Source organism: Mus musculus, chromosome 3 (genome assembly GCF_000001635.26).
Source record: "Mus musculus strain C57BL/6J chromosome 3, GRCm38.p6 C57BL/6J".
Classification (NCBI taxonomy): Eukaryota; Metazoa; Chordata; class Mammalia; order Rodentia; family Muridae; genus Mus; species Mus musculus.
The window spans coordinates 5,742,843-5,751,551 of NC_000069.6; the positions used below are offsets into that span (position 1 = coordinate 5,742,843).

Genomic DNA, 8,709 nt, shown 5'->3' on the forward strand with positions numbered 1-8,709 from the left:
CATGGTGATTACAGCAGAGGTTCTTTTATTGTTGAGAATAGTTTTTGCTATCCTAGGTTTTTTGTTTTCCAGATGAACTTGCAAATTGCCCTTTCTAATTCATAAACAAATTAAGTTGGAATTTTGATGGGGATTGCATTGAATCTGTAGATTGCTTTCAGGAAGATAACCATTTTGACTATATTAATCCTGCCAATACATTAGCATGGGAGATCTTTCCATCTTCTGAGATCTTCTCCAATTTCTTTCTTCAGAGACTTGAAGTTCTCATCATACAGATTTTTCACTTCCTTAGTTAGAGTCAAAACAAGGTATTTTATATTTTTTGTGACCATTGTATAGGATGTTTTCTCCCTAATTTCTTTCTCATCATGTTTATCCTTTGTATAGAGAAAGACCACTGATTTGTTTGAGTTAATTTTATATCCAACTTCAGCACTGAAATTTATCAAGTTTAGGAGTTCTCTGGTGGAATTTTTGGGGTTACTTATATATAAGATCATACCATCTGCAAATAGTGATATTTTGACATCTTCCTTTCCAATTTGAATCCCCTTGATCTCCTTTTATTGTCGAATTGCTCTGGCTAGGACTTCAAGTACTATGTTGAATAGGTAGGGAGAAAGTGCTGATTTTAGTGGAATTGCTTCAAATTTCTCTCCATTTAGTTTGATGTTGGGAACTGGTTTACTGGATATTTGTTTTATTATGTTTAGGTATGGGCCTTGAATTCCTGATATTTTCAAGCTTTTTATCATGAAGGGGTGCTGGATTTTTTCAAATGCTTCCTTAGCATCTAAAGAGATGATCATGTGATTTTTTTTTTTGTCTTTGAGTTTGTTTATATAGTGGATAACATTGATGGATTTTCCATATATTATACTATCCCTCATTGCTAGGATGAAGCCAACTTGGTCATGATGGAGTATTGTTTTGATGTGTTCTTGGATTCTGTTTGCAAGGATTTTATTGACTATTTTTGCACAGATGTTCATAAGGGAAATTGGTCTGATATTCTTTCTTTGTTGGATCTTTGTGTGGTTTAGGAATCAGAGTAATTGTGGCTTCATAAAATTAATTAGGTAGAGTACCTTCTGTTTCTGTTGAGGAGAGTTGGAATTATGTCTGTTTTGAAGGTCTGATAGAACTCTGCAATAAACCCATCTGGTCATGGGCTTTGTTTGTTTGGGAGACTATTAATGGCTGCTTGTATTTCTTTAGAGGATATGGGACTGTATAGGTCATTAATCTGATCCTGATTTAACTTTGGTACCTGGTATCTGCCTAGTAAAATATTCATTTCATCCAGGTTTTCCAGTTTTGTTGAGTATAGCCTTTTGTAGTAGGATCTGATGGTGTTTTGGATTTTCTCAGGTCCTGTTGTTTTGTCTCCTTTTTCATTTCTGATTTTGTTAATTAGGATGCTGTCCCTGTGCCCTCTAGTGAATCTGGCTGAGGGTTTATCTATCTTATTGATTTTCTCAAAGAACCAGTTCTTCGTTTGGTTGATTCACTGAATAGTTCTTGTTTCTACTTGGTTGATTTTGCCCCTGATTTGGATTGTTTCCTGCAGTCTACTCCTCTTGGGTAAAATTGATTCCTTTTGTTCTAGAGCTTTTATGTGTGTTTTCAAGCTGCTAGTGTGTACTCTCTCTGTTTTCTTTTTGGAGGCACTCAGAGCTATGAGTTTTCCTCTTAGAAATGCTTTTCTTTTTTAAATATTCTGTTTTTTAAATATTTTATTAGGTATTTTCCTCATTTACATTTCCAATGCTATCCAAAAAGTCCCCCATACCAACCCCCCCACTCCCCTACCCACCCACTCCCACTTTTGGCCCTGGCATTCCCCTGTACTGAGGCATATAAAGTTTGCCTCTCTTTCCACTGATGGCCATCTTGGCCATCTTCTGATACATATGCAGCTAGAGACATGAGCTCCAGGCGGTACTGGTTAGATCATATTGTTGTTCCACCTATAGGGTTGCAGATCCCTTTAGCTCCTTGGTTACTTTCTCTAGCTCCTCCATTGGGGGTCTGTGATCCTTCCAATAGCTGACAGTGAGCATCCACTTCTGTGTTTGCTAGGCCCCAGCATGGTCTCACAAGAGACAGCTATATCTGGGTCCTTACAGCAAAATCTTGCTAGTGTATGCAATAGTGTCTGTGTTTGGCAGCTGATTATGGGATGGATCCCCAGATATGGTAATCTCTAGATCGTCCATCCTTTTGTCTCAGCTCCAAACTTTTTCTCTGTAACTCCTTCCATGGGTGTTTTGTTCCCAATTCTAAGAAGGGGCAAAGTGTCCACACTTTGGTCTTCATTATTCTTGAGTTTCATGTGCTTTGTATCTAGTATCTTGGGTATTCTAAGTTTCTGGGCTAATATCCACTTATCAGTGAGTACATATCATGTGAGTTCTTTTGTGATTGGGTTACCTCACTCAGGATGATGCCCTCCAGGTACATCCATTTGCCTAGGAATTTCATAAATTCATTCTTTTTGATAGCTGAGTAGTACTCCATTGTGTAAATGTACCACATTTTCTGTATCCATTCCTCTGTTGAGGGGCATCTGGGTTCTTTCCAGCTTCTGGCTATTATAAATAAGGCTGCTATGAACATAGTGGAGCATGTATTCTTATTACCAGTTGGAACACATTCTGAATATATGCCCAGGAGAGGTATTGCAGGATCCTCCAGTAGTACTATGTCCAATTGTCTGAGGAAACAACAGACTGATTTCCAGAGTGGTTGTACAAGTTTAAAATCCCACCAGCAATGGAGGAGTGTTCCTCTTTCTCCACATCCTCTCCAGCATCTGCTGTCACCTGAAATTTTGATCTTAGCCATTCTGACTGGTGTGAGATGAAATCTCAGGGATGTTTTGATTTGCATTTCCCTGATGATTAAGGATGCTGAACATTTTTTCAGGTGCTTCTCAGCCATTCGGTATTCCTCAGGTGAGAATTCTTTCTTTAGCTCTGAGCCCTATATTTCAATGGGGTTATCTAATTTTCTGGAGTCTACCTTCTTGAGTTCTTTATATATATTAGATATTAGTCCCCTATATGATTTAAGATAGGTAAAGATTCTTTCCCAATCTCTTGGTGGGCTTTTTGTCTTATTGACAGTGCCCTTTGCCTTACAGAAGCTTTGCCATTTTCTGAGGTCCCATTTGTCGATTCTTGATCTTACAGCACAAGCCACTGCTGTTCTATTCAGGAATTTTTCCCCTGTGCCCATATCTTCGAGGCTTTTCCCCACTTTCTCCTCTATAAGTTTCAAAGTTTCACTGTCTCTGGTTTTATGTGTAGTTCCTTGATCCACTTAGATTTGACCTTAGTACAAGGAGATAGGAATGGATCAATTCACATTCTTCTGCATGGTAGTTGCCAGTTGTGCCAGCACCATTTGTTGAAAATGCCAGGAATCAAGAGCTGGATCTGAGCTACAGACTTCTGGGCACCTTTTCGGGAAGACTAGAGCTTGCCTGTAGTGAATGCTCTGATGACTGGGACTCAGGAGAGAATTGGACTCCAAGGAGTGCTGACAAAGGCTAAGAGAATCACAGGAGGAACAAGCTCCAGCCAAAGTCAGCTAGAACATCTAACACCAGAGATTACCAGATGGCGAAAGGCAAACCTAAGAATCTTCCTAACATAAACCAAGACCACTGGGAACCATCAGAATCCAGTAAGCACAGGACAGCAAGTCCTGGATACCCCAACTCACTCGAGAAGCAAGGGTCAGATCTAAAATCATATCTCATGATGGTGGTAGAGGATTTTACAAGGGCATGAGTAACTCACTTAAGAAATACAGGAGAACACTCCTAAACAGGTAGAAGACCTTAAAGATGAAACAGAAAAATCCCTTAAGGAACTACAGGAAAATACAACCAAATAGGTAATACAATTGAACAAAACAATCCAAGATCTAAAAATGGAAGTAGAAACAATAAAGAAAACACAAAGGGAGATGACTCTGGAGATAGAAACTCTAGGAAAGAAATCAGGAATCATAGATGCAAGCATTAGCAACAGAATACAAGAGATGGAAGAGAGAATCTGAGATGCAGAAGATTCCATATAACACATGGACAAAGTAAATGCAAAAACCAAAAAGATCCTAACTCAAAACATCGAGGAAATCCAGGACACAATGAGAAGACCAAACCTAGGGATAATAGGAGTGGATGAGAATGAAGATTTTCAACTTAAAGGGCCATTAATTATCTTCAACAAAATTATAGAAGAAAACTTCCCTAAGCTAAAGAAAGAGATGCCCACAAGAAGATGCCTACAAGAAGCCTACAGAAATCCAAATAGACTGGAGCAAAAAAGAAATTCCTCCCGAAACATAATAATCAGAACAACAAATGCACTAAATAAAGATAGAATATTAAAAGCAGTAAGGGAAAAAGGTCAAGTAACATATAAAGGCAGGCCTATTAGAATTACACCAGAATTCTCACCAGAGACTATGAAAGCCTGGACAGACCCTAAGAGAACACAAAGGCCAACCCAGGCTAATATACCCAGCAAAATTCTCAATTACCATAGATGGAAAAACCAAGGTATTCCATGACAAATGCAAATTCACACAATATCTTTCCATTAATCCAGCCCATCAAAGGATAATAAAGGGAAAACCCCAACACAATGACAGAAATTACATCCTAGAAAAAGCAAGATAGTAATCCTTCAACAACCTAAAAGAAGACAGCCACAGAAACAGAATCCCAATTCTAAAACCAAAAATAACAGGAAGCAATAATTACTTTTCCTTAATATCTCTTAATATCAATAGACTCAATTCCCCAATAAAATGACACAGAGTAACAGAATAGTTACATAAACAGGACAAACATTTTGCTGCATACAGGAAACCCACTACAGGGACAAAGACAGACTGCCTCAGAATGGAAGACTGAAAAACAATTTTCCAAGCAAATGATTCAAATAAACAAGCTGGAGTAGCCATTCTAATATCAAATAAAATCGACTTCCAACACAAAGTTATCAAAAAAGATGAGGACAGGCACTTCATACTCATCAAAAGTAAAATCTCCCAAAATGAACTCTCAAGTATGAATATCTATGCTCCAAATGCAAGGGCAGTCACATTCATTAAGGAAACTTTAGTAAAGGTCAAAGCGCATATTGCACCTCATACAATAATAGTGAAAGACTTCAACACCCCACTCTCATCAATGGACAGATCCTGGAAACAGAAACGAAACAAAGACACATTGAAATTAACAATGTAACAGAAGTTATAAAACAAATGGTTTTAACAGTTATCTACAGAACATTTTATCCTAAAACAAAAGGATATACCTTCTTCTCAGAACCTCGTTTCCTTCTCCAAAACTGACCATATAATTGGTCACAAAACAGGCCTCAGCAAATACAAAAATATTGAAATTATCCCTTGCATCCTATCAGATCACCAGGTATTAAGGATGATATTCAATAACAACATAAATAATAGAAAGCCAACATTCAGGTGGAAGCTTAAGAACACTCTACTCAGTGAAAACTTAGTTAAGAAAGAAATAAAGGAGATTAAAGACATTTTAGAGTTTAATGATAATGAAGCCACAACTTACACAAAATTATGGGACACAATGAAAGCAGTCCTAAGAGGAAAACTGAAGTCTCTGAGTGCCACCAAAAGGAAACTAAACAGAGCATACACTAGCAGCTTGACAGCATACCTAAAAGCTCTAGAACAAAGGAAAGCAAATACACTCAAGAGGAGTATATGGCCAGAAATAATCAAACAGCACTGAAATCAACCAAGTGGAAACAAAAAGGACTATTAAAGAATTAACCAAACCAGGAGCTTATTCTTTTGAGAAAATCAACAAGATAGATAGACTCACTAGAGGGCACAGGACAGTTTTCTAATTAACAGAATCAGAAATGAGAAGGGAGACATAACAGCAAAAATTGAAGAAATTCAAAACATCATCAGATCCTAGTACAAAAGGCTATACTCAACAAAACTGGAAAAACCTGGATAAAATGGGCAAATTCTAGAAAGATACCAGGAACCAAATTTAAATCAGGATCAAATTAATGATATAAACAGTCCCATATCCCCTAAAGAAGTAGAAGAATTCATTAATAGTCTCCCAACCAAAAAAAGCTGAGGACCAAAATGGTTTAGTGCAGAGTTCTATCAGACCTTCAAAGAAGACCTAATTTCAATTCTGCTCAAATTATTCCACAAAATGGAAACAGAAGGTGCTCTACCCAATTCATTCTACGAAGCCACAATTACTCTGATACCTAAGCCACATAAAAGATGCAACAAAGAAAGAGAACTTCAGACCAATTTCCCTCATGAATATCGATGCAAAAATACTCAATAAAATCCTTGAAAATCAAATCCTAGATCACATCAAAACAATCATCCATCATGATCAAGCAGGCTGCATTCCAGGCATGCAGGGATGGTTTAATATATGGAAATCCATCAAGGTAATCCACTATATAAACAAACTAAAAGACAAAAACCGCATGATCATCTCATTAGATGCTGAGAAAGCATTTGACAAAATCCACCACCACTTCATGATAAAAGTCTTGGAAACATAAGAAATTCAAGGCCCATACCTAAACATAATAAAACCAATATACAACAAATCAGTAGCCAACATCAAACTAAATAGAGAGAAACGCGAAGCAATACCACTAAAATCAGGGACTACACAAAGCTGCCCATCTTCTCACTACTTATTCAATATAGTACTTGAAGACCTAGCCAGAGGAATCATAAAATAAAAGGAGATCAAGGGGTACAAATTGGAAAGGGAAAAGTCAAAATATCAGTATTTGCAGATGATATGATCGTATATATAAGTGACCTTAAAAAATTCCACCAGAGAACTCCTAAACCTGATAAATAGCCTCAGTGAAGTAGCTAGATATAAAATTAACTCAAACAAATCAGTGGTCTTTCTCTACCCAAAGGATAAAGAGATTGGGGAAACAACACCCTTCACAATGGTCCCAAATAATATAAAATACCATGGTATGACTCTAAATAAGGAAGTGACAGTTCTGTATGATAAGAATTTCAAATGTCTGAAGAAAGAAACCAGTGAAGATCAGAGAAGATGGAAAGATCTTCTATGCTCATGAATTGGCAGGATTAATATAGTAAAAATAGATATATTGCCAAAAGCAATCTATTGATTCAATGCAATCCCCTTCAAAATTCCTACTCAATTCTTCAAAGAGTTAGAAAGGGCAATTTAGAAATTCATCTGGAATTAAAATAAAAAACAACAAAAAAAGCTAAGATACTGAAATTCTTCTCAATGATAGAGAACCTCTGGCTGGCGGAATCACCATGCCTGACCTCAAGCTGAGCAATTGTGGTAAAAGCTGCATGGTATTGGTACAGTGACAGACAGGTAGATCAATGGACTAGAACTGAAGACCCAGAAGTGAACCTACACACCTATGGTCGCTTGATCTTTGACAAGGGAGTTAAAACCATCCAGTGGAAAAAAGACAGCATTTTCAACAAATGGTGCTGGCACAACTGGCGGTTATCATATAGAAGCATGCGAATTGATCCATTCTTATTTCCTTGTACAAAGCTCAAGTCTAAGTTATTCAAAGAACTCCACATAAAACTAGAGACACTGAAATTTATAGAGGAGAAAGTCAGGAAAAGCTGCGAAGATATGGGTACAGGGGAAAATTCCTGAACAGAAAAGCAATGACTTGTGCTGTAAGATTGAGAATAGACAAATGGAACCTCTTAATATTGCAAAGCTTCTGTAAGGTAAAAGATAATGTCAATAAGACAAAAAGGTCATCAACAGATTTGGAAACTATTTTTAATCTATCCTAAATCTGATGGGGACTAATATCCAATATATGCAAAGAATTCAAGAAGCTGGACTCCAGAAAATCAAATAATCCCATTAAAAAATGGGGCACAGAGTGACGAGAGGCTTTGTCCGGTTCGGCGGTCTTTCTGTGAGGGTGTTTCGACGCGCTGGGCGGTTTGTGCTTTCATCACATTTGTTAACAGGTCAAAATGCAGATCTTCGTGAAGACCCTGACCGGCAAGACCATCACCCTAGAGGTGGAGCCCAGTGACACCATTGAGAACGTGAAGGCCAAGATCCAGGATAAAGAGGGCATCCCCCCTGACCAGCAGAGGCTGATCTTTGCCGGCAAGCAGCTGGAAGATGGCCGCACCCTCTCTGATTACAACATCCAGAAAGAGTCGACCCTGCACCTGGTCCTCCGTCTGAGGGGTGGCTATTAATTATTCGGTCTGCATTCCCAGTGGGCAGTGATGGCATTACTCTGCACTCTAGCCACTTGCCCCAATTTAAGTTTAGAAATTACAAGTTTCAATAATAGCTGAACCTCTGTTAAAAATGTTAATAAAGGTTTTGTTGCATGGTAAGCATAAAAAAAAAATGGGGCACAGAGCTTAACAAAGAATTCTCAACTGAGGAATACTGACGGGCTGAGAAGCACCTGAAAAAATGTTCAACATTCTTAATCATCAAGGAAATGTAAATCAAAACAACCTTGTGATTCCATCTCACACCAGTAAGAGTGGCTAAGATCAAAAATTCAGATGGCAGTGATGCTGGTGAGGATGTATAGAAGGAGGAGCAGTCCTCCATTGCTGGTGGGATTGGAAGCTTGTACAACCAGTCTGGAAATCATT

General features: G+C 38.0%; 1 pseudogene; it reads left to right on the forward strand.

Moving 5' to 3' along the window:
- On the forward strand, nt 8,051-8,453 carry Gm8797 (predicted pseudogene 8797; annotated as a pseudogene).